General features: G+C 43.2%; 1 protein-coding gene across 7 annotated transcripts in view; it reads right to left on the bottom strand.

Moving 5' to 3' along the window:
* CNOT2 (CCR4-NOT transcription complex subunit 2) overlaps positions 1-27766 on the bottom strand; it is a 277346-nt gene that overhangs the window by 235865 nt on the left and 13715 nt on the right. The gene's annotated exons all lie outside the window — the stretch shown is intronic.

Raw genomic sequence — 27766 nt, 5'->3', positions numbered from 1 at the left:
TGAATCGCACTGATCTTAAATGACTTTATTTGCGAGAAACATGTTGACCTTTGTAGTAGTATAGTGATTTCTGTACTCACACTCCTCACATTCCCTGAACCTAGGGACTGTTGACTTAACTCAAATTTTTGTCCTTTGAGGGTGGATTAGACATTACTTCTAATCCCTACCCACATTTCGGTTTTTAATCATGACAGGGGTCTGTGTTTGATTAAAAATGAATTTTACAGACCTCTAGCCATTTTTACCTTCACACACTGATATACCAATCCAATTTTCCAGCACTCAACAACCGCCATTTCTATATCCAAAAGATCTCCGGCAAAGAGCCCCCACGAGGGGCCCGTCAGGCATTGCAGTGCCAGCCTGACGAGGAGCAAAAGCCCGATGATGAAGCATGTCACCAATTGGTGAGTGAGGGCTCTTGTTCTAAAACAAGCAGATTCACATGATCCATTGTTTACTCTACAAACCTGTACAGAACTCACTGTTTGGAACTGTGTACCTTTGGCTTTTATAAGGCGGGGAAGCCCGACGACTGGGAGAAGGAGGAACTCATCAGGGAATGGACGCATTGCCCAAAAATAAATCCCATTGAGGTTAGTCTCCCTCTTGTTTCGGTTGTCAAGAGTTCCACAACCTGAAGTTGGCAGACTGTTGACAGTATTCTTCTTAGGGTTGGGATAATAGGCGAAGTGCTTTCGAATTGTGTTTTCTTTTAAAAACGTGTAAGGATTGCTCTTACATTCCAGCCACACTTAAGAACACTGCAGTGCCTGTTGTTTACCTTTCCAAGCAACTGGATATTGGTGTTTTGTTGTAACATGGGTTAACATGTCCAAGCTGAAGTTACCCTCCCCTAAGTTTTTGCAAGCCCTCCCTTTCTGCTCTGTAATTGTGTTGTTGAGGAAGAGGCTTCCAGACCCTCAATATCTCAGAGTACTGCTTTTCAAATGGTCATCAACAAGGGGTAATGATGTGTGAAAGGGTGATATTCTGCACTTTTTCTTTGAATAACATGAATGAGTTATGGTAGAAGGGATATGTAAACGCAACAGGACAATAACAGTTTTAATAAAAAAAGACTGCAAATAATTGTGCTTGCTGGATTATTAATCTTGTTTGAAAGAAATGGAGATACATCTCACCAACATTCCTAGACCTCACAGATAATGATGTCTACAACAGCGTTAACATTTGTTGAAGCATACACAGAAGTGTGGAAAATGCATTTTGGACAATTACGCAAAATCAATAGCAAATTTTAAATAAAGTAAGATTCTTGTTTGTTCAATTGATGAAGAGATGCATTCCAAATCCCAAAAAGTGCTGAGATGCTTTTAACATAAAGTAAGACATTGTCCTAATCTAAAAATGACTATTAAGAAAGGGATTCTGCTGTATGCAACAAACATGATTTTGGATAAAGTCTAGTCTGGTTTCAGTGTATTTTAGTTGAGGAAAGGCATCAATTTCCATTTTTGATGAGTTAAGATTTCTAGCTTACCGGGGGCCTGTAATCGGCCCTGGTCCAGCGAAACCGGTCAGCTGCATTTCATATGGTTTCACAAGATAAATTAATTCTCAGGCTAACTGAGGTGAATGTGGGAGGCCAGGCTCAGGACTGGGGTACCTCATTTTAGCAACAACAGGCACAGGTGATTTATTTGGCACTTTCAGCTCCGAAAAAGCCAATAAATTGAGGTGTCTCTCAGGTTCATCTTTTAGCTCAATATACCTTCACCTTTTATGCTGATCCACTAGCTCTGCTGATCTGTCCTCTCAGGTTCAGCCTTATGAGTTGTGCAGACGATATCCAAATTTTTATATTATTTGATCAACATGCACCACAAACATTGGCCAAATACCATGAATGCATGACAGCAATTGCCACCTGGCTTGAATTAATAGTTTTGAACTTTAACTCCGACAAGACAGAGAAGCTTTATGTGCCAGGCTAGCAGATTTTAAATGCTCTCCTTGCCAGTTTTTGGCCACCTCAACTTGGCCTTTCTCTGCCCCCTGTGGCCACGGTTCATAATGAGACTTGATTTGGTTGTAGATATATACCTAAAGAGTCAAGTGTATCAACTGACAACGCTGGTGCTTTCACCAGATTGGGGTTCTGCAAGAACTTTTGCCATCTCTGCCAGCCCACCCAGACTTGGTCCCTGGTTGTACATGCCTAAATTCTAAAACACTTTGACTACTACAGCTCTGTTTTCTTGGGCACAGGCACCGGCCAGTTCTCTCTGCTGCATCATATTCAGAACGCAGCAGCAAAGCTTGCTCTTCAAAAGCCACATAGTTCCTCAGCTACACTAACTCTGGATCCTCTGCACAGACTGCTGGTATCTTAGAGTATTACGTTCAAATCGCTCTGTTACATGTTTTTGACTTTCCACCATTATGTCACTTCGCACTTTCTGCCAACTTCTTCACACAGCCCCCATTTAGCTACTCTCTAACCGGTAGTCGTGCATTTTATCAGAGGTGTGACAAAGGCCTGAAAACCTGTCCCTCCTCTCTGTTGGCTGTGGGGCTCATGTCTTGCCTTTTTGCTAGTGTTCCCTCAGTGCCAGGATACTTTTTAGATAAAAGAGTGCTTTAGAAAACATATATACATTTAATTGCATTAATTTTTATCCCAGAAGTGCTTTCTAACTCAACCCGCCCTGGCACATGCAGGTAGAGGGTAAGCCACCCAAAATTAATAGGGGGATAAAAACCCATCAGACTACCTGGGAACACAAGACAAAAGGAATGGGATAGGACACAGGGCCATCTTGGCAACAGATTAAACTCCCTGGCACCAGAAATTATTTCGGTCCACATAGGGAGGCAGAATGGGAGGACGGCAGGAGAGTTTAACCCCATTTCGGTCCTTCCATATGTCAAAAATATACCAAAGAAAATCCTTACTTTTCATTTGGATTGGTGAATGGCTGCACTATATGGGTACTGGGGCTATTGGCAATAAGAAAACCCGGTCAATCCTCAGCATAGTGTGTGACCTGCATGTACCCTAGCATGTTTTTTAATCCAGAACACTCTATGAACGTCAAAGCATGGGCCAGAAAAAAAAGATTTCAATATAAAAATTGTGTCAGAGAAAGCTCTGGTACTTCTAAGCAAATGGGCAAAGTAAAACCACCAAGAGCTGCCGCACTTAGGCCATCTATAGGTGGGCCAAATGCACGTAATAGTAACAGACCAAAACTAACCGCTTGAAGACCGCATTAACACCACCATATTGACTTCATGCAGTACGTTTTAAGCGGTTCCTGTAGTGGGTAACATGTCCACCCACATTTGTATGGTACGTTTGTTATCTGGTAAAGAGTGGGAAAGGTAGCTGGTAGGAATGTTGTTGCTCCCTGCAAGTTCTGGATCCTTTCCCTCACAGAAATGTGAGGGGAAGAGTTGACATATTTGGTTCAGGCTGAGTAAACAAATCCAGCGGGATTCATGTAAGTCACACCATCCTAGACACCTCTGGGTTTCTAATGTTCCGAAATGTCTGGCAGTGGTAGTTTTTCCTAGGTGGTGACTAAACTCGGTCCCAAATATTTCCCCTACCCGCATCACTGAAGGAGTGAATTTGAAAGAAAAAAATCTTGATCTTTTTTATTGCACTTTTAGGGATTCCTGTTGCAAGAGACAGTTCCACACACACAACTGGGTAGAATAATTATCGGGAGAAGTTTGAAAACACAGAGCAGTTGAACATTTGCCCTCTAACAATTTCTCTATATTTTTGGCTCCAAAACATAAGAGAGCATCCGAGAAAGAATACATTTTGCAAAATGCCCAAAATCCCACCATAACATAGGAAATCCCAGAATTCTACAAATTACAATTATTCCTAAACATAATCCTTTACATTACAAAATGCATATATTTCCTTGACACATAGTTTTTGTTCATTATATTTAATAATATTATTTGAGGCATAATTGATACACAATGAAAAATCATTAAAAGCTGCAGCTCACTTGATGACTTTGAGAATCACAGGTTTTTTAGCAAGCAACAAACAGTATAAATCAATGCATCCAAAACAGTATATTATTTTGTAAATCGGACATCAGTGCAAACGATTACAGCTGCAAATATAGTCACTTATATCTTCCTACATATTTTCATTATTTTTTTAATTCAATGAATAGTTTCCTAGAGGAAAACTGTAAGAAATTGGATCGTTGGCAAATTCCGACCTCAAGAAATAATCACAACTCATCAGGGTGATCCCTCAAAGCCACTAAATTAACCTGAGTACCACACAGAGCAGACAGTTTTAACTTAAGGCAATGTGTAAGGTATTTATGTCGAACCAAAACAAACAAAAAAACTGAATTATAAAAATATAATAATATTTAAGGCCTTAACAGCTTGCTGAGCCCTTTTTTGGCTATTCAAAGTAGTTAGCGCTTAGGCCTCCATAACTTTTTCCACATACCGTATCCACGTCAAATTTACATCCTCCTCCCCATCACTTACCTGCTCCCCCTTCCCTCCTCCAACACCCCTCGCCACCCCTCCCCCCCAAAAAAAAACTTCCTGAGGATGGATTCTAACGGAAGAATGGAATAATGGATTCCTATGAAGGGAACTAAGAAAACAGGCAAAATAATTAAAGTTTTGGAAAAGAACATGCAAAGCTGGATTAAAACCTCTAATTTTGTACTAAATTTTTTGCATTTTTCATAGAGGCAGCCAATTTTTCATATTTTGTGTGCTTTCAACCTACTTACAGTTTGTGGTGGAAACCTGTGTGAAACTCATGGGTGATACAGGAAAGCTATAGACTTTGGAGAAGTGGACAAAATAGTGAATTCAGCAAGGGGCCACATGTATAGATCACTCAAGGTTTTCTGTTGAAATATAGAAATATTGAAAATTACAAAGAAAAAAAAACCTGTAATTTGTGACCACATTTTCACTTGTAACTTTTTGTCACGATGGCAGATTTACAAAAGCAATATACCATTAGGTTTATCAGACACTTCTTGTTGTGGGAATATATATAGCTTGTAGGTTGTCCAAGATACCCAAGAACTCCGAGCCAACAACTGAGCTGTGCCCAACAATGGTTTGTCATTGTGTACCATGTATAGACCAATTCATAAGGTGAAATATTTAGAAAGAAAAATTGTTATTAAGGAAACCTATGTTTTTCTGAAATAGGCAAAAGATATGGAGTTTAGGAATAGTGGTTATTTAAATTTGTGGGTACCCGTACTGGCATATGATTCAGATGGCATTTTTCAAAATGTCTGCTTCCTTACATATGGGCTTACATTTGGAAGGCACAAATGCAGCAAAATCAAATTGGTAATAATAACAAATGTTCTACTATTCTATGATCCCACATGTCTTCCGATAAAAATATTACCTCACCTGTGTAGGTAGATTTAGTGCCCATGAAAGGAAATTTCCCAAAACACAACACATCACATTTTTCCACTGAGACCTGACCCTTTTATTCCATTGTGGGTAGCTGTGGGTTTCGGGTCCTTACTCAGCTGGCACCTAGGGAAAGATAGCAAACCTGTACACTTTTTGAAAGCTAGGCACCTAGGGGATTCCAAGGTGGGGTGACTTGTGTGGTTCTAACCAGGTTTCCTTACCCTTAACCCTTTGCAAAAACTCAAACTTTGACTAAAAACACTAATTTTTCTCATATTTCTGTGAGGAAAACTACTGGAATCTAAAGGGAGCCCCATGTTCCCTACCTCCCAGCAATTCCCCAAGTCACCTGACAAAAATGGTAACTCACTTGTGTGGATAGGTTTAGTGCCCGCGATAAGAAAATGGTCAAAACACAACACAGACACATCATGTTTTTTTCCATTTAAAACTGACCCTGTTTTTGCATCGTGGGTGACTGTGGATTTTGGGCCTGCACCTAAGGGAACAAAGCAAACCTGTACACTTTTAAAAACTAAACACTCATGGGAATTCAGGATGCGGTGGCTTGCGGGCTCTCACCAGGCTTTCTTACCCAGAAGTCTTTGCAAACCTCAAACTTTGACTGAAAAAACACATTTTCCTCTAATTTCTTTGCAGGAAAGTTATGGAATCTGTAGGGGATCCACAAATTTCATACCACCCAGAGTTCCAAATGCAGGCCCGGTTCCTCTGCTTGGGTGGAGGAGCGCCACAACCCCCTGCCAGCAGCAGCAGGAGCTGCAACCTTTAAAAATAAAAGGATAATAAACAATGTTTATTATACTTTCATTTCTAAAGGGGCAGGGCCGTGGAGTGACGAGCAGTGAGGGGAGTGCACAGAGCACTCCCCTCAGTGCGCATGTATGTTTGGCTGGCTCTCTCGCTTTCCAACCCGGCACTGTGTTGCCAAGTTCGAGAGAGCCTGCACAGGCTCCCAGTCTGCGCTGGAGTGCCTAGCCGGGGTGCTCCAGCCAATCATAAAGCTGCTCTGAGCAGCATCATGATTGGCGGTGGGCATGCTGGGAGCCTGCAGTGCAGTGGAGAGCAGCAGGGATGTTCAGGTAAGTTTTTTTTTTTTTTTAACTGTTTATTTATTTATTTTTATTCGCCCCGCCACTTTTTCAAGTCGGCAGCCGCGACTGCCATTATGTCTCCTGATAACGGTACCCCACTTGAGTGGTTGGGCCAACAGACCACCACACAAAGGCCCTGAAGAGCTACATGGAAAGATCTGCTACAGGGGTAGCTGCTGTATTTGGGGCAGTCACCCAGGGAAACCTACCAACCACAGACGTTTATGAAAACTAGACACTCAGGTGATTCCACAATGGGGCGCTTTGCATGAATTCCACAGGGTTTTCTTACCCACAATGCTATAAAACACAATCTTTGGCTAAAATCACACATTTTCCTTACATTTCTGAGATGCAAACTTCTGGAATCAGGAGGGATCCACCCAGCGTTTCCCAACTTCTCCCGATGCCCCACTTGTGTGACTGGGCTTGTGAAAACAATAGGAACAGATCAAAACAACGTAAATGGGAATTCCACTATGGGACTTTGTAGGAAAGTACCCCTTTATGAATGGTCATCCCCCTGCCCCTCCCCGCCACTTTTGGCCTCAATGCTGATGTGTATGATTGTTAGTGCACTGGAAGCCTGCTAACCAGGCCCCAGTGCCCGTGCTCTCTCCCTAATTTGATTTGTCAACTTGGTTATTCCTTGATTGGCAAAGAATTTACCCCCTCATAAGCCCCTATTAAACGGTACCCAGGGCATGGGAGATGAAGGGGTCCCAGAGCTGCAACACAAGTTTGTGCCACCCTAGGTGACTCACAAATTGCTGATGGCAGGCCTGCCATTGCAGACTGTCAGAGCGGTGCAAACCTGCTTGAGTTCGACTGTGCCCTCACCGTGAGAGGCACAGTCCCATACACTGCCTTACATACATGTCAGACACCCCTAAGGAAGGCCATTGCAGCCCAGGAGGCAGGGTGCATTATATTTAAGGTGCAGGTGTAGGCATGAGCTTATGTCTCTCTGGGGTCCTTTCCATTAAAGTACACTGTAAGTGCAGGCCGGTCCATAGGATAACATTGGACTTAAGCCCGGGAAAACCCGAGTTGCTAGCTCCATTATGGTGCTGCCTACATACATTGAGTATGGTGTCAAACAAATTGCTTTCTCTCCCCCGACACGAATCTGGTGTGGAGGGAGGGCTGTCATGCACCCAGGTGGCACACTAGAGGTTGCTCACCCATTTGCCAACCTTCTTTGTGCTCTGGACGGTCAGACTGTGCTTTTTCCCGCTCTTGTTGCTGCCCAGACAGGTTTCCTACCGCCTACCAGGTAGTGCGGGCAGTCCCAGGAGTCAGAGACAAAGGCTGAGGCAGGAAGAAGTTCACACCTCCCGCCCCACAGCCAGGCTAGTGAACAGAGCCAACAGGGCAGCAAGCTTTAAAGGCTTCACCACCCCTGATAGTCATCTGTGCTTTCCCCCAGTGGAGGAAATAGCCCTCCCAATGACCCCAGGAAGATATGCTTGTGGTCAAGCGTGAAATTAGGTATGCAGGACTGTGCACATCCCCAGCGGGCTGATCACACCTGTAGGGTGAACAGCCTGCTCTGTGCACTAAATTTTGGTTACTCACATCTTAGGTGTGGCAGAACAGAGGGTTCTGTTCATGTTTGAGTCTAAATTAAGACACACATAAACTCTATTTTTATAAATTGGTGTCAGGTTTCTTTCGAACAGTGCCAGCTACTTATTGTCCATGTTGGTTGTCTGAAATGCTTAACACATGCTCCTCTAAGTAAAGCCTGACTGCTCTTTGCCACACTACCAGGACTGAGATAAGGATTTACTAGTGTGAATCCAAGGACCATCTCTGGAGTATTCGGAGTGTATTACATGGTGAGGACTAACCCCCACACCACATAATTCACAACTTTCCTACAGACTTCCACTGACCCTGGTTTGATCCACTCATGTAGAGGTCACTATCCCCAGTCACACAAGTGGGGTAGCGTTTTTATCGGGACAAGGGGTGGGATGCTCAGTGGTAGGAATTTTGTGAATTCCAGAAGATTATGCCACAGATTGAAGATTTGTGATTGAAGGCAAAATATTAGCTCTGCAGGGCAACATGGGTAAGAAAATGCCATGGAATCCAGGCAAAGCACAGGAAATGTTGAAGCTTCCACATTCAGTTTTAGGGCTTTTCCCGTTGTGGATGCAAGGCCGACTCACACAAGAATGGTAGTGTTTTTATTGGAAAACTTTAGGACATGCTGGGCAGAAGGCTTTAGTGGATCCCTATGTATTCTGGAAGTTTAAATAGCAGACATGCAAGGAAAATGCAGGATATTAGGCAGAGTTTGAGGTATGCAGACTATTGTGGATAAGAAAATTTCTTAGGCTCCACTATGGACTCCCCTTGACATCTAGTTTTTCAAAATGTCTGGGTCTGGTAGCTTTCGCTAGGTAGCAGCCTATACAAGCCCAATAAGTGCAGCTATTCACCAAGGTAAGTGGGATGATATTGGGATTTAGCCCCACTCTCCAGGCCAATATGTAAAAAGAACACCCAAAACAATTAAATGTCCTCTTGCTTGCCATTGGGTTGGATATTTTTGCTGCAGGGAAGCAGAAAGAAGGTTGTGGCTTAAAGGCTGAGAATGAGACCTGATGTAAGGATGGGCCACATTCACCCATCTATAGAACAAGCATTTGCAATGTGATGGGTCTCACGTTTGCTCGAGTTAGAGCTATTAGCGTTCTAAATTCCTAACTGGACTTTTCTTGCCACATACATTGAAAATGAAAAAAGTAAAACAGTTGACATAAGCAAGCCAATTCAAAGCGCCACGGCCGCCATGAGTGTGAAGGAAAGACATAAAAGGAAAAAGAAGTTCGCTCGCAGTCAAACGTATCGACAAATGTGCAATTATCCATGTAACAGGGTTGATGGCCAAGGCGGGTAACAAAACTGCCTCACAGAGAGACAAACGTAAAGCATTTACCAATGATGACAAAGGATTTTTGAAAGGCTAGCCCATGAACAAGTGATAAGGATGGGTGTGCTGTGGGTGCGGTTAATAGCCCACAGTAGATTCCAACACGTCAGAGCGCTTACGCGCTTGACCTAAAATAAAAGTCCTGTCATCCTGTGGGCTCCCAGCCCTCCCTCCCAAGCCCCCCACCTCCTGCTTGGACGAATTTCGTACAACTCACTCACTGCCCTCTCGAGCGCCTTTTTGGTGTGGGAGTATGGCATAATGGCACAGTGGGCTGCCCATCCCCCTTTGCTTTCACACTAATGCAAAATTCCTGGTGTTTAGTGGGCTTTCTACCCTACCGGGGGACAGATTTGCGACAATCTCTCCAAATAAAACAAGCCTCCTATCTACCCCCAGGGGGAAAACAAAAAACAAAAAAAGACACCACTGAGGCAGGGATATGGCTCTAAGTCAAAGTAGGCCGCCCCATCCTTTTGTTTATTGTGACACACTTTTGAAATGCCTAGGGTCTATTGGACTTTCTGCCCCCCTCGTGGGCATATTAGGGGTGAATACCCCTACCGGCCCACCAAGGGACAGGCCCATACCAGACTGCCTCCACCCCTATATTTTTGTTCAAATATTTATCCCTGGTGTGTAGTGGGCTTTCAGGCCTCTAGGAAGACAAATCCAGTACAGATATATATATATATTTTTTTTAATATTCCTGGTGGCTAGTGGACTTTTAGCCGCCCCTGGTTGGTTTGGGGGGGGGGGGGGGGGGGGGGGGGGTAAATCAACCCTATATGCCGCCATAAGCCCACAACTGAAGAACAGCACCTCTATATCCCTGGAGCCTAGTGGGTAGATTGCTGCTTGGGAGAAATTGCTCTCCTATGGCAAAGCCCAAGCAAGGATCCACTCGGGTAGAGATACCATTGGAAAGGGGATAGTCTCCATACTGGACATCACCCTCTCTGCAGGGTTACCCCCAAACCTTTTGCCTTCACCCTCCTGTTTTCTGAACCTACATTTAATGGTTTTCAGGACTCTGCACACTTGCCTGTGATCTCCCCTTTAAACATGGTAAAATTGGCTTAGACCCAATTGGCACATTTACTTTACTTATAAATCACTAGTAAAGTGACACCTCATGTACCTAGGGCCAGTAAGCTAAATCCTACTAGTGGTCCTGCAACACTGATGGTGCCACCTACTTAAGTAGCCTTTTAAACAAACATGCATCAGGCCTCCTATTGCAGCCTCTGTATGCAGTTTTAAACTGCCAATTCAACCTGGCAAATATAGACCTTTTACCAGACCTAAACCCTTTTTTTTACTACATATAAGTCACCCCTATGGTAGGACCTACGTAGACATTGGACATGTACTTTTAAGTTTTACATGTCTTGATAGTGAAACACTCCTAAATTCGTTTTTCACTACTGCTAAGCCTACCTCTCCCATAGAAGAACATCAAGTTCCCTTATAACATTTAATGAGTGATAACTCTCAATTGGGAAGAAGTCAGACGGTCGAGTTTGGTGTCTAAAGAACTGGAATTTAAAACCTTCTTCAGCTGCAAAGTCAGATTTTAAGTCACAATTCTGACAATGCCATTTTTTGACTGAGCACAGCAGCGCCCAAGCTCTGCTTTTCGACCTGACCTGTTGTAATCTATTTTGTGGGCTTTAACCGTGCACTGGTTGCATTACACAAGAACACATTCATGGTTGGTAGCAAGGGGAAATTAAATTATTTGCCTAGAATCACAGGATGTTGAGCCGGCGCCGAGACTCGAACCATGTTCACTAGCTTCAAAGTCAGCAGCTCTAGCCCTTACTCTACATCCCCTCCCCTTGAAATTTTTGTATGGTGCATTAGGGGGCAGTCTGGGAATAACTAGTTTGTTTTTTGTATTATATATATATATATATATATATATATATATATCGCTTGGTAATACAGGTTCTGTCATTTCATAGCGCTGCAAAGCAGGTGCCATTCTTAACAAAATCACCATGATTCATTTGCATCGACCTTGCAGAGATGAAGAGACAAAAAAAGCTGTGTCAGGATTGTAATCTGTGGCATTCCCGTTCCGTCAAGACCTCCGCATTGGTGCATTAACCAACTGACTTGAGTAGAGATTAACACTAGGTGATAAGCACATGCTCTTGATAACCTCTGGAGGGTCACCAACCAAGCACATAGGTTAATTCTAGGTAAGAAGATGGTGAACGTTGTTGGCTCCAAAGTAGTGGAAAAGGAGTCATTACTCCAAACCCAAGCACTTCACGGCCTCAAGCTTGATAGCAAAAAACATCTAGCTTTGGACGTAAATTGGACCTCTTCAAATAGAGTTTAGTTAGTGTGAACCTGATACAAAACTTTTACAGAGCTTTACATGAACACTGACACAAGAACACATTCATTTTTGGTAGCAAAGGGAGATTAAGTGATTTGCCCAGAATCACAGGATGTTGAGCCGGCGCTGAGACTCAAACTGTGTTCCCCAGCTCTAAAGTCAGAAGCTCTGGCACTTACGCCACATTCTCTCTCCTAGGCTTTCTTGTCTGGTGAGTGTTTGGGCAGTCTGGGAATAAGTCGTTTTTTTCTTATATAGCGCTTGGTTATACAGGTTCAGCCATTTCATTGTGCTGCAAAGCCTGTGCCTCTTATGTTATTCTCTCTGTGTACAATGTTTTAGAACTAAGGCTGGTATTGCCAATGTCGAGGAATAATTCCTTCAAAAGTTTAACTCACGGAAATATATGCCTGCCCCCTTTTGCTTGCTTCTAACTCTTTTGATGCCCTAATTTTCAGGGTAAAATGCCACAAAGGTGTCTCTTTGTGGCTTGTTCGGTGCTATAAAAGTTAATTTAAAACACACCGGAAAGGGTTGCATCTCTAGGGTATAACAGCCAGTCTGCAGGAATGAGACAAAAACACTCACAAGATGTCGGCCTGGTTGTGTCCTCTCTCCTGCAACGACAGGCCTGGGAGGGTTGCTGTTGCACCCAGCATACATCTACCACACTCCAAACCACAACACATGTGTAAAAGACATTGTCATTTACAACGCCAATAGTTCTAACTCTCACAAATGTGAGACCTACTGCATTGCAAATGCTTGTTTAGAAAATTGCCATTTTCTTGTCCAAACCATTTGGTGGCTGCAACCTGTATCCCAGGTCACATAGCTAGGAATATTTGGCAGTTGGTCTTAGTGTATTGCTCTCAGACAGTGAGACAAAGGGCTAATAGGTGTTGGAAGAATGGGCCATCACTGACTAGATAAGGGGTGGAGCTGTCACCTACCACACATGCACATCACAAAGATTCTGCCTCAGCACCCTCACAAAGGGTTTCAGGCTAGTTTTTTGTGCCCCCGGACAAGCTGGGACCAGAACAGGGAGACAGGAAATTCCAAACAGCTCTGAAGGGTGAAGCCTCTAGAAACTTGCCCTACTTAAAAGCTGGCACCAAGGATAAAAAGTGGATAATCTGACCGAACTCTTCAGTACACCTCTGGACCTATGGAAGACTCAGGAGGACTGATTTAAAACATCAGTTCATTTTACTTTAACTTGCCTATAATTATGTCAGCGTGCCCTGCTCGCTGACCATCATTACAGTAAACAAAAAGATAATGGCCCGGGCTGTTTGTGAAGCTCTTCAAGAACAGTCCGAGCAAAGGAAAAACAAAAAACAAAAGGGAGAGAACAATAATAAAAGACTCCGCACCATATGGGGGCCTTTCTAACCCTCCCCAGAGTCTACCAAGGGGCGACAGACACACTGGAGCACTAGTGTGGATGTCGGCCACCAGGTTAATAAACAAAATGACAAAAACTGCAATAAGGGGGAATGGAGATGCAAATTTTAAAAAATTCAAGGGAAAACAGCACAGAAAACTTGGCACTAATGATAATATATTGTCACAGTAGACAAGACAGGTCAGATACACCAACCAGGCTCATCTGTGTCAAAGATTTTACCTTTTAAGTCCCAGTCAACAACAGTACACTTCTAAAGCTGCCCCCACTAGGACCTCAGGGAGGCACTGAGAAAACTCACAGTATATCAATAGCAAGGCTCATGATAAAGCCTCTTGTAGCTTGCTGTCTCCCATTAGACACAAGGCTCAGCCAACTGACCTTTGGGTACAAGAGAAACAGATCCACGACTTCAGGGCTTCTCTAGGGTCACAGACAGGCGGTCTAGTCCTCTTCTGATCTCTTGCAGGTCCAGAATGTGATCTGAAGTGTGTGCCTGGGGAGGCCACATTTATGACTGGCACTAATTGGTGGGTGGGGGCGGGGGGGGCTTCCGGGCCCTATCTAACAAATGGTCTAAATGTTTCTAGGCCTTGACCTACCTACTTTTGCAGTAGCCCCTGTTTGCCTTGCTTAAAATAGGTCCAAGATGCCAAGCGTCAGGACTTTTTCAAGATGGCTTAAGTCTTTGGCTACACTAAACCTGAGCTCTGACGGCTGGGGGCATTTGTGGGGAGTGTACCCATATGGAGTCAAGTGAAATTAGAGTAACACACACAGAGAGCTATATTACTCAAGCCACAACCTCTCCCAGCTATCTATTATGATCCTAAGGCTTCTGCCCCACCGAAATGGGTCACTAATTAAATAAAATGACAGTGAGGGGCTTGCGGTTTCAATATATCGGCTACAAACTAAACACTCTACCATAGGGAACCTGGTAATATATTTATGTATCCAACTTATAATGCACCTTGTACACTAGACAAAATAAATTCCTAGCTTCATGCATGTGCACCTATCTGGAGTAACGCTGACCTAACGCTAGGTGGATCTTCATTATCTTTGAATGAATTGAGTGAGGCAAGCACTGTAATCTTAGACCAACTCTGAGTACGACTCAAAGAAATTCTACTTTACAGCCCCATGGTTTACGCTGGCACAAACAAAACAATGGTGAAATAGCCAATTAACTCACTGTAACCACAGACCATATGGCAAAGACTTGTTAAAAACTCTACCATCCCCAACAAAGGGTATACAAAGAAAGACTGGAAGAGTTGAAAGGCATTATGTTGCGGCTGTATGGATTATTAGAGAATAAGGTGCACTAAAACTTGTTGCAGTCAACCTTGCAGACCTATTGCTAGGATAGACTACAACAAGAGTCTGACCTACTTTATTCAAGTCCTGCCAAACCACACAGTGCCACCATGAATCACACGATATTAGCTCCCTTCACCTAGTCATCCAATGAGGAACTGATATCACAAGGTGTGTGACAAAGGGAGCTGGAAACCTGTACTAAGAGTTGATTTCAAAGTTTTTCCATCTTGTGTGATGAGGAGGCGGCACACTCCCAATGTCCATCAAGGATATTAGTGGAAGCTTCAGAAGCTTTTTTGTGGAAGAGTGGGTGGGCTGTTTAAGTGCTTTTAAGCAGTGTTCATCACAAAGCCCTGACTCCTGCTCAGACTATAGATGTTGTTGAAAAGTTGCAGGACTGACGTTAACCTTATCAATTAATTTATGAACCTAGACTAAAACGTTCCCATTTTAAAATACTCCATAGCTAGTAGTGGACTCCCCGTTGTCTACACAGGACTCATTTATCACATCATACTTAGTGTTGGCGCTGCAAACAATGTAACTGTCCTAAGAATTCATATACTACCATTAGGTCCTATTTGGGTCATATCTGAAACACCCTGTCCACTGTGGAACTGGTCATAATTAGATTGTCTAATAGGCTAGCTGTACTTTGTTATGTGTCCAATAGCCATAGCTAAATCCTGTACCTTGTGGCCCTGGTGGAAACCCTCTATTCCAACATATGAGCAATGGTTGAATGACAGAGGGGTAGCAGCATGTGAAGCGGTCACAGACAAAGGGAATGATCACATGACTATTTCTGACTCATGGGAACCATTCCTTAAACTCTAAAATACACAATTATAGTACTGTTCAGGGGAGTAAACCTTTCCTATTTAAACCACTGAAATAGAAATACAGAGTGGAAGCACTTGTCCAGCATGTACATGTTTCCCCACATGGGTGCTCTGGGAATGGAATTCTCTGTACCTACAATGATATAATGTCTGCAGGATGTATATGTGCTACCAATAAGCCAGAAGAGACAGTTACTGGCTATCGGTGTCTTGTTTTGTTTGTTTTTGATGCATTTGCTCCGTTTTATAAGGCTTCATTTGTCTCGATTTTATTTTTATTATATTTTATTTATATTTTGGTATGCTTTGAGAAATCTGCACGATTTAACAAATAGCTTTTCAGCAATGGTATACAGCAATCTTGCTGAATATTGTGATATATGGTTAATATACATTGATAAAAAAATGGCAAAAAAAGATTAGTGCAAATATAAAAATTTAAGAAACAGACACTTTCTTGCACAGCACTTTTTCACAAAACAATTGCTACATTTAGGCTATTTTGTCAGTTTCTTCCAGGGGAAACCACAAACCCTGGATACTTTTAGAATCTCCTAAATGTGAGAAGACAAACAGCAAATTAGTTTTGGCTATCTTTTGTGGAAGAGACGTTATGAAGGCATAAACGTGACCTGCTCCACAAACGAAAAAAGGCCTCAGTACATAAGGGGTTAACAGAAGAATGATGCAGAACACCAGATGACAAAATCGGACTGCTTAACCAGGTGACAACACAGTCATTTGTTGACATGCAGAGGGTGCAATATTTACAGCCAACACTGCTTATGAAACTCTTAGTTCACCGCATATCCGTATCCCCTCAATATCTGAATATTTGTTTATGGGTTCTGACATTGCTACCAATAAGGCTCACATTAATAAAAACTGATGCCAGAAGGAGGTCAGAACAGATCCACTGAGGCTTACCAATAATAAAAAGACAGAAAGAACGTCTCCTCAACCCTTTACCTTACACTACCACACTTTCCCAATCCCCCAACCAATGGATACTCGAGCATTTTTCCAATCCTGAAACCACCAGGCCACATCATTAACTGCCTATCCTATAACTTTTACACTACTGGAGGCTGCCCTAATAAGGGCTCACTCAACCTACAAGCCTGTACAAGTGAACTGCTAAAAGGGATCACCTCAGCCTTACCATCCCTTTTTCCAGCTCGCATTTGGGTAAACAAAACAATTCCCGAGTATATGGAGTCAGAATAACTAAAAACAGCCACTAGAGGCCCTGCGTGAGCACAGGTGGTATATGCTGGTGTAGACATAAATCCCTGCTCAAGGTGCGATGCTGAACTTGTTCCTCTCCTGTGCTCTAGCCTATTCACAAGATTTAGGTGTCAAAATGCCAGTCCAACCGATTGTGCCAATTTTTAGGCTTAAGCCTACTAGACAGCCCAACTGTCCGGTTGCCAGTGGCAGCCCGTCCTTTAGGGCGGAGGGGCCACACACCCCCCCTCTACCTTTTGCCCCTCATGAAGAGTGTCCGTCAGGCTGAACAAAGGCCAGCCTGACAGACACTCTTCATTTTCAGCTCAGACAGCCAGGAGTGAGCCATGTGCGATTTGCGCAGACTCCTGGCTGCCTGAGCTGAACTTTGCTGGGCTGAGGAGGTCACAGCTCCTGTGGGCGTGACCTCCTCGGCTCAGCAAAGGTGCCTCCAGGTCCTCCCCTGGGTGACGAGGAAAGCGTCACCCATTGACACTCGCCCTGGGCGCTTCAGGTTTAAGCCCTGAAGCGCCCAGGGCGAGTGTCAATCAATGATACTTCGTCACAGAGTGGGGTGGGGTCAGCAGTCTCACTGACCCCATCCCACTCTGTGACGAGGCTGGGACTGCTGCCTTCCCTCATTGGCTGACCTAAGATCCTAAGCATGTCTTTGTCCCTCCCATGGAGCACAGCCTGTTAACCATCTCTCCGACTGGCTCCTTACTTTCTTTCACAAGTGCTCGCTCTCTGGAAACTTTTTTTCGTGAGGCGCTTCATGATGAAACTGCATAAGTCTTCAGCTGTCTCCCTTGGACCTAGTTCAGGAATAAGTAAACATGCTGTATTTCATGGAAGAGGTTTCCTGCCTCCTATCTTTCTACTTTGTTAATTTTGCTCATCTCTGCCAATACCAGTTTGTTCCTCACGGGCACTCAAGATTGACAATTTTCTGTCCATAAGCGTGTTGTGGTTAATGCTCTTTACTAATAGCATAACTTAACCCTCTCCCTCAATTTCATGCCCATGCCATAGGCACTGAAAGTAGACAGCTACTGAAGCACTCCCAAAAAAAACATGCTGGAGTTCATAAGTGAATGAGCAACAAGCCTTTACATTTATCTTGCCACATTTGGTGTGCATTCAAAGACAGAGGACAAATGTTTAGCTCTGTCTTCCAAATGAAGTTGCTTTCTGAGGCTACAAAGTGAGAGGATTTGTGACAAACTTGTTCAGTACTGGGGGTAGGAAAGGCTGTAAGATGTTTTTTTCCTAGAACTCAACAAAATGTAAATTACAGTAAATGGACTATACAAATATTTCAGAATATATCAGAATTAAAGAAAAATTAATCTTTTTTTGTAATTTTGTAGAGTGGTGGAATCAAATATTTTAACCCATTAGTGCTGGCGTCGGCTACTGGCCGACGCCCACACTACCTCCCTGGTGTGGGTCACGACCAGTGACCGGCACCAGGGAGGGGGTTAAAAAATCCTCGGGTGCGTTGCACCTGAGTTCCCCCCCCCCTTTCAAAAAACCCCAGGGAGACACGGAATATCTTCCGTGTCTCCCCCGACCCTCCACCCGCCCCTTTGTGACATCAGCACGCCTCGTGGTGTGCTGACGTTAGCCGCTTCCTGCTCCGATGGGGAAAACGGCCCCAAACGGCCTTCCAGATGTTCGGGAAGGCCCCGTTTGAAAGGGGAGACTCTCCACTTTCAAACAAGGCCTTCCTGAACAGGTTTCCTGGCTCTCGATCACAGCACAGCTGTGATCGAGGGCCAGGAAACCCCACTAGGGGGTGGGGGTCAGGGGGAGACACCTTGCTGAGGGTAGGTGTCTCCTGGGAGGGCACGATCACGCTCCCCCCCCCCCCCCCCACCCACACCTATTTTTTTTTTTTTTTAAACAAAAATTGACAGGGGTTGCCCATTGGCAGGGCGACCCCCTATGGGGGCTAAAAACCATAAAACTACTAAAAAAATATATATATCTGTATATATAATCTATTTGCCACCAGTGTCTTATAGTTGCAGCTTGCGTCTTCACAGCAATGCACATACTTTAACTGACGTGTTTCAACTGTAGCTTTTAGGCAGCAATAAAAAAAGTCAAGAAAGTCTTTGTTTCTGCTTCAAAAAGATCTGACTTTTGTCTAGTGGCAGTTTTGGTGCCATAAAGAAGCGCAGAAGGTTTAAATGCCTACTGCAAAGAGCAAATCTGTATTTTTTTATGTAAATAGCTGAGTACATTAGTAAAGTCAGCCATTACCTGCGCTATAATACAAATGAAATGTATGTGTGGGGGCGGCTATGGAGCGATGAAGGGCACTTTTGCTGGGTGGTAGTGAGGGAATCCGAGGAGGACATGGGAGTGGGAGCACTAATGATTGTTGGACTGGGCGCTAGAAGTGCTAAAGACTGTGACGACTGGTATGTGACAAGGTGTTTTTTGAGTGTCTTGAAAGAGCGTGCTGATTGAGGGAAGAAGCGCAGGTAAGGTGACCTCTACTGGTGCACATATCTCACACACACACACACACACACACACCAGCAATTTTGTGACTGTCTACGTAGGCTAGTGTTTTAGAGCAACAGTTTAGCCAGTAGCAGAGATGACATCTTGTTGGATGACTGCTGCTCACGTCCTCACTCGGGTTATAGAGGACAGCTCTGACATAGGATCAGAGACTGAGACAGCAGATACTGAGACAACATCTGAGGGATAGGACAATGGCGCCGACTTTGGGAGTGATTTTTCAGTCGGAGGAGTCCCATTTGATAACTCCTCTTCCAGTAATTATGAGGGGGGTGATGAGGACAGTCCTGCTGTCCCTTCGCAAGCACAGTCTGTGCAACAGGACAATAGCGGGTTAGCCCAACCCAGAGAGCAGGTGAATGCGGCGGCAAGCACAGAGAGTGTGCTCTCTTGGGAGCTCCTCAATTTAGTACAGCCCCAAATTCCACTGCCCAAATCGTATTGTGGAGACATCAAAATTATATATCACAAAACAAACTGGTTTTGTAAGGCAGGCACCTGTGTTTTTGGTCCTGGGCTCGGTGGCCATATAGGGAAACAAACTAAACACAGACATTTTTGGAAACTAGACATCCGAGGGACTCCACAGAGGTGTGACTTGTGTGGATTCCCCAAAGTTTTCTTACCCAGAATACCCTGCAAAGCTGAAATGTTGAATAAAAACTTATTTCTTGCATTTCTGTCACACAAACTACAGGAATACGCTGGGATTCACAAAATTCCTACCACCCAGTGATTCCTCACCTGTCCGGATAAAATCGCTACTCCACTTGAGTGCCTATAACTAGTGCCTGCATCAGGAATGGATCACCACAGGGTCAACAGCTGCCTCATGTAAGGACCAACATTGGCCATTGTGTGATCTATTCTTGTTGCGGGCACTAGGCCTACCGACACAAGAGAGGTACCATTTTTATTGGGAGACTTGGGGGGAACGCTGGGTGGAAGGAAATTTGTGGCTCCTTTCAGATTCTAGAACTTTCTGTCACCGAAATGTGAGGAAAAAGTGTTTTTTTTTGCCAAATTTTGAAGTTTGTGAAGGATTCTGGGTAACAGAACCTGGTGAGAGACCCACAAGTCACCCCATCTTGGATTCCAATAGGTGTCTAGTTTTCAGAAATGCACAGGTGTGGTAGGTTTCCATAGGTGCCGGCTGAGCTAGAGGCCAAAATCCACAGCTAGGCACTTTGAAATCTGACGTGTCTTTTGCAAAGTAAAAATGTGATGTGTCCATGTTGTGTTTTGGGGGATTTCCTGTTGCGGGCGCTAAGCCTACCCACACAAGTGAGGTACCATTTTTATCAGGAGACTTAGGGGAACGCTGGGTGGAAGGAAATTTGTGGCTCCTCTCAGATTCCAGAACTGTCACCGAAATGTGAGGATAAGTGTTTTTTGGCCAAATTTTGAGGATTGCAAAGGATTCTAGGTAACAGAACCTGGTGAGAGTCCCACAAGTCACCCCATCTTGGATTCCCCTAGGTGTCTAGTTTTCAAAAATGCACAGGTTTGGTAGGATTCCTTAGGTGCCAGCTGAGCTAGAGGCCAAAATCCACAGCTAGGAACTTTGCAAAAGACACGTCAGATTTCAAAGTAAAAATGTGATGTGTCCTTGTTGCGTTTCCTGTCGCAAGCATTAGGCCTACCCACGCAAGTGAGGTACCATTGTTATCAGGGGACTTGGGGGAACACAGAATAATAAAACAAGTGTTATTGCCCTTTGTCTTTCGCTACATTTTTTTATTCCAAATGTAAGACAGTGTGTAAAAAAAGACGTTTATTTGAGAAAAGCCCTGTAATTCACATGCTAGTATGGGCACCCCGGAATTCAGAGATGTGCAAATAACCACTGCTTCTCAACACCTTATCTTATGCCCATTTTGGAAATACAAAGGTTTTCTCAATACCTATGTTTCACTCTTTATATTTCAGTAAATGAATTGCTGTATACCCAGCATAGAATGAAAACCCATTGCAAGGTGCAGCTCATTTATTGGCTCTGGCTACCTAGGGATCTTGATGAACCTAAAAGCCCTATATATCCCCGAAACAGAAGAGTCAAGCAGACATAACGGTATATTGCTTTAAAAAAATCTGACACTGCAGGAAAAGTTAGAGAGTAAAACGTGAAGAAAAATGGCTGTTTTTTCAGCTCAATTTCAATATTTTTTTATTTCAGCTTTTATTTTCTGTAGGAAACCTTGTAGGATCTACACAAGTGACCCCTTGCTGAATTCAAAATGTTGTCTACTTTTCAGAAATGTTTAGCTTTCCGGGATCCAGCATTGATTTCACACCCATTCCAGACACTAACTGGAGGGAGGCTGAAAGCACACACAAAAATAGTAAAAATGGGGTATGTCCCAGTAAAATGCCAAAATTGTGTTGAAAAATGTGGTTTTCGGATTCATGTCTGCCTGTTCCTAAAAGCTGGGAATATGGTGATTTTAGCACCGCAAACCCTTTGTTGATGGCATTTTCAGGGAAAAGAACCACAAGCCTCCTTCGGCAGCCCTTTTTCCCCATTTTTTTAAATAAAAAATTGCTGTATTTTAGCAAATTTCTTGGTATCCTCCAGGGGAACCCACAAACTCTGGGTACCTTTAGAATCCCTAGGATGTTGCAAAAAAAGGACACAAACTTGGTGTGGGTAGCTTATGTGGACAAAAAGTTATGAAGGCCTAAGCGCAAACTACCCCAAATAGCAAAAAAAGGGCTCAGCACTGGGTGGGGGGGGGGGGGGGCAGCAGCTATGAGGTTAATACGATCAAAACAAATCAAAACACTAGGTAATGCCAATTTCCAAACATCACTTGTGTGCTGTATATTTTATCAGTGAAACCGTACGTCTGAGCAAAAGTAATGGTAATTTCAATTGAAAATGTGGTGCCTGTAATGGCAGTCGGCTACCAACCATGCATACTCCACTCTGTGCTCCTTTAATTTACAACACTGTTTTACTCCACTCTATGACACGACACTTAAGACATTCTAGGATACTCCAGTCTGCAACACTCTATGCCACTCCACGACACTGTACACCACTCTGTGCCACTCCACGACACAATAAACCACTCCACTCTATGCCACTCCATTCCATGCCACTTTTCTACAGCACTAACTTTTGCCATGCTGAACAACCATGCTAGTGTAGAACATGGCTAAACACACTGGTAAAGTCAGTAGCTCTCCCATAGGCAAGACCTGTTGGCTTTGCAAATGCAGAGTAATTTAGACTTCCCATCATGCCTCTATAACCTAAACATAAAAACAAGTAACGTTCCGGCCAATGACCAAGCCTGTACAGCTAGGTCTAGCTCGGAGCAATGCAAATAACCCTCATAAATTAAAATAAACACAATTAAACAGAAATATGCTTCCTGGTAATACAACGATAACTGCTGATCTATCACAGACCACAATTGACACTGTGTCTAGTCTATCCTTCTGAAGAAACTCTGTTTGCCAGTTTTGAAACGCATAATGTTGAATGAAGCCAGTGGCATACAAATGGATAGATCCATGACTGCCTGAACTGTCAATGGTTTAAAAGGTCTTTAGGCAGTTCGCTAATTATTCAAATCATAAGGGGTCTTGGCAGTGAGCTACACGGCAGTTTCGTCTTGAATGGGAACGCCCATTCATAATAAGAAAAAAAACTGCGATTATCAAAATAGTGTACTGTCCCATCGCAGGAGTAAAATATCAAATGACTGCCGCACCAAAACCAGCTGACTAATAGTGAAGCGCGCACAGGTGAGGGACATTGCAATGCTGTGTAGTTAAACGATTCACTCTGCTAAACCAAACCGTTTTCACTTGCATTCAATTTTACACAAGAGAAAAGTAAATTCATTATGCCATGCATTCAGTACAATAAACATCGTCTCCTTTCTCACTGGAGAAATAACTACTATAATCTAGGGAGGTCAGTTCTAAAACGTCACCGGAATAGCTGACTGCATACGTAATCTCCAACGCTCCAAGGAACTATTATTCTAATGAATGTGTTAATCTTTACTGCAATTAAGTAAAAAGGGCTCACGAGCTTTATCAACCATAAAGACATAGCTAATGTGCAATTCTCAAAGTATAGAAATCGACCGCAGAAGAATCTCGGTCCAGGAATACGAGTCTGAATAAAGGAAAAGGGGGCTGTCAACCGCTCCGCGTTTTGATCTAGTGTATGTAAAAAAAAATTTACACATGAAAAATCGTGTGGGCTCATCTTCACTCAGAAAATGACACTCCAGGCTCTTTGTTTAGCTGCGACAGCTGTGTGCTGCCCTGCTGCTACGTTGTGTCATATGCATATGAGAAACTTCATTTAATTTGTAAAATATCCTTTCTTCTGTGGCAGAGAGCGGTCAACGGGGACAGCCGACATCTCCAAGTGCAGAGACAGCACGGTCCCCCGAGGAAAAGGCTAACAAGGGAGAGCAGTCAGGTCACGTCTGCTCTTCTCGGGGGATTGTTTTTTTGAAAATGGGAACAGTAATCCACATAGTGACAACAGGAACTGAACCTTAGCACACATGACCGGGCTTGAGAATGAGGCCTTTACCTGACAGCTGGGCTTAGTCAACACACCCGACTCAGGGTAACAGAGATGCAAGGCAGGAGAGAAGGGGAACACGAAGAGCACGGGTCGCCATTTAACACTTCAAAAGATGGTGACAATATCTGCTCCAAGCACCTTCGGATCTACATGGGCATCTCGCTCCAACAGCGGAGCAAGCTCTATGGTTTATGAAACGCACCCCGAGAACAATGGCTCCATGAAACACCAAGGCGCCAAGCAGTCCCTCACTGCTGAAAGCCACAGGCTTTCTGCCTGAGATACCCAAGTGATCCTAATCACGTCTTCCGGGCCAATCCCTTCTCCCCTCTAAGACATCAAGAGTTTCAGCCCTGTACCCGCAGAAGAGGCATTCCACACCTTCTGACGTGTGATGATATTGTAAGGTTGGCTACTTATAGCTCCTACTTTTGCGTAAGAAGAAAAAGTAGAACACTACACACAGTAAATAGGAACCTTAGCGCAGGCTTTCTTATAACCGCTGTCTCCAAAAGAAAGTAAAAGCTGTGCAAGAAGCATCCAAGAACAAGCCAGCGATAGCAACTTCTGTGCCTAATGGACAGCCAAGCACACTGTATGCCTTGTGCTGGGGAGGTAGGGGTCCCAGAGGATGATAAGGAGGTATTATTTCAATAGGACACCAAGCCCTAGAAGTTTATAGAGCCTGGTTCTGACCAAATGCTGTCTCCGTTATTTATTGAACACTGTTGAAGACCAATTCTATTTTTTTAATGGTCTGGCTTGACAGTAGCTGTTTCCAGACAATTATGTAAGAATCACCAAGAGAGGGGCTTTGCGTCCGCTCAGATGCTGGGAGCCAGGAGTACATGCTTTGATTGGGCGGAAGTTGTGCGCTTCCACAGAAAAAGTTCTTGCCCTCTACACAGCTGTGATCATTTTGTTTGTTTATCCAGCTGCCTCAGCTTGGACTTTCAGGGGCACACAAATGACACTGTATAGCCATTAACGTATCATAGATAACTGAATAATTTATGGTGTTTTTCTCGGGCAGCAGCAGCACAGATGGGAGGAGGGCAGTCTAACCTACATAGCTTTCTCACTCTGGTGTGACAGTACAACTGTCACCCGACCTTTCAACCTACACCAATATTATTCTACAGTTCTTTGCTTCCTCAAAAACACATATCCACTCCGATGCTACCTAATGTTTCACATTAACATACAACATTCCTAAGAAGTCAGCCCTATTGAAATTGCCTATTGGAATTGCCAATGCTTGTTCTTTCTCAGCCCCCTAGTAATTTTTCATTACAAAAAATTAAGCAGTGTCCTGCCAAACTAAAGATAGCTGTTGCACAGTAGTACGGGTACATATTAATCTCAAACAGTTTTTCTTCTTTCATAGCAAATGCTTTTTTTAAATAAATGCAAAACAAGAAAGTTAGAATAGCTCTAGGGGTAGAATCAAAATCACAGAACTATCCAAACTGAGGGAAAGATTAAAGTCATCTGTGAAACATCAAGTTGATAGTAGATCTATTTTTTAAGGTAAAGGAGCTCACAACAGGTGCCCATGGTGGTGCTGAGCATTACAACAAATACCTGTAATAACAAGAACCTTCACACTATTCTGAGAAAACATGGTTGGCTGAAACAGACAATGAAGAAGAACCACAATAGGATGAGGAAAAAAGAAAGAGGAAAAACAAAGACATGCAAACCTAGGACTGGGCACTGAACACAAGAGAGAACCAAGCACTTAACAGTTTTTAAAAAAATAGATCTAGGTTTAATTTGCTAATCCATGACACATTAGAACATAAGAACTAGACACACAGCAGCATGCAAGAATAAGGAGACAGCGTGTGCTATAGCTGTAAAGTAGCCCATTGTGTAGTTGAATACAAGAACTCAACTGGGGGCTAAAGGATACACTTTTAAAGTCAATAGCATAAGGTAAGAGAAGAAAGCCTCATTGGGATGGGCCAAGAAGTAACTTGCAAAGTCTCAAGCCAAGGACTGACAGGGGTGGAGCACACCTCACTCAACTAAAAGTGTTAGCAATAGATCTGTTTGATAGTTTGATAGCTGAACTATAAAAAAGCAGACCTCAAAAGGGCACAGAAAGTATCTTCTAATATATACAACAATTCTCAGAATGGTATGGTTGCTTACTGGGCTATCATGATCAGTGAGAGAGGTGTCAGTCACACTCCCTGCAGTTTCGTTCCTAATAGTAACAACCCTGGTCAGTGCCCAAAAAGATGAAACCTTCAGCCAAAAGTCCAGCCCCAGAAGAGGCATAGGCCAATGTGTACTAAATGTACTTTGACTAGATCTCTTGCTGCATTTTATAACCGAACTGGCCACACAATTCTTAGTTCAATTTTTTATTGAATAAAAAAGGTTATATTGATTTTGCAAGAAACAATACAATATCATAGAAAAGCACGGCAGTAAACAAAAAAAAAAAAAAAAAATCACGACCATCAGTCATCATCCATTTACCATTTATTTAATTGTTGTCAGCCTATCCGGCCTTAACAATAGTACACAATAAGTATCAATCCATCACACGCAATAAAATTATATTAAATAAAACATTGTAATAAAAGAAAGACTATACTTGAGTTTTTGATTTTACATGGCCCTAGGTGAATCCAATATACCCTGCAATATCATAAAACTTGATAATTAGCCATGATTGGCATAAGACTCTTTAATTATTCTAAAAGCATTATAGATCTAAAATTTAAATATCCTATTCTTGCACTAATCATTTGGGTTCTTGCGATACCTGCCAGCAATATAATAATAACCCAGGACCTAGCCCGGTTTGATCAGCAACCTTCAACGGTTTCCCATATAAATGATAGCTAGGATAGCACAGGTAATTATACTTAGGCCAACTGTGAGTACATTAATGAACGTAGCTTCCATGCTTCCAATATATAAGTTGAAACCTTCGCCACAATATGTTTCTCATCTGATCGCATACAAAGCACTTCCGCCTCATTACATTTCCTGATTCCGTATGATCTAAAACGCGGACGTAAGTACAATTTGCGGAGTTTAAGCGTAAAATTACATAATAAAAGGAAGTGGGATAATGTTTCTTGACCACCATGAAGGCAAGGACAGCAGTCTGAACCGCGCTGTGAGACGACTTGCCATCTGTTAGTCACCGCCGTCACTGGTAATGTACCCATACGAAATTTAAAATAGAGAGCCCTTTTTTCTTCCGGATAAATGCAGTCAATGAAAAATGCTGGTTTAAGCTCTTGATTGAACAAAATGTACCGCTTGAGTAGAGGGCTAAGTATCTCACACATACTCTGGGTCTTTTGGTCCCAGTATGCCTTTTTAATGACAGATAAACTTGGCCTTCTGATTTTCCCTGGATGAAGCCAGAGGTCTTCTTGGCCAATAGCAGCCAGGGTAGTTGAGATGTGTTTAAACCAAGGCAAGTTTCGATGATTTTGTAGCTTCATGATGTCCATGAGTGTATCTCTGTATGGTTTGAGTTCCTCTTTTGCCCAGATACGGATCCAATATCTTATTGGGGCCAATGCAATGTAATCCTCGACCTTTCTCATTTGTAGATCAGTTCTCAACGCAATCATTGGTACGGCAGTGCCTAAGCAAAGTAATCGGCGTAGAAAATTATTCTCGGTTACTTGTATTAATGGGGTCTTTCTAAATCCCCAGATCTCTGCGCTGTAAAGTGCTGCAGTCCTTGCTTTGGTTTTATAAGCAAGCAGTGCAGAGCTCACAGAATGATTGCCTGTGGCTTTAGCAAATCTAAGTACCGCTCCAGCGTGCTGGGCCAAGGAGATGTTACTTTTGTAGATTTGTGATTTCCATGTCTGTTTTTCATCCAGTCTGCAACCCAGGTAGTCATAGGTAGTCACTCGGGCCAAGGGCTTGTTGTTTACCCTAAAAGTCGAATGCATCGTTTGTTTTGGGTTAAGAATCATAAACTTTGTTTTCCCCTCATTAATTACCATGCTCCTTGAAGTGCAAAATGATTCGAAACCCCTAAGTAGACGATGCATTGCTATCTCTGTTCT

The sequence above is a fragment of the Pleurodeles waltl genome, chromosome 4_1 (assembly GCF_031143425.1).
Source record: "Pleurodeles waltl isolate 20211129_DDA chromosome 4_1, aPleWal1.hap1.20221129, whole genome shotgun sequence".
Classification (NCBI taxonomy): domain Eukaryota; kingdom Metazoa; phylum Chordata; class Amphibia; order Caudata; family Salamandridae; genus Pleurodeles; species Pleurodeles waltl.
Note: the sequence above shows the minus strand (reverse complement) of the source record. Positions and strands in the feature narration are given on the sequence as shown.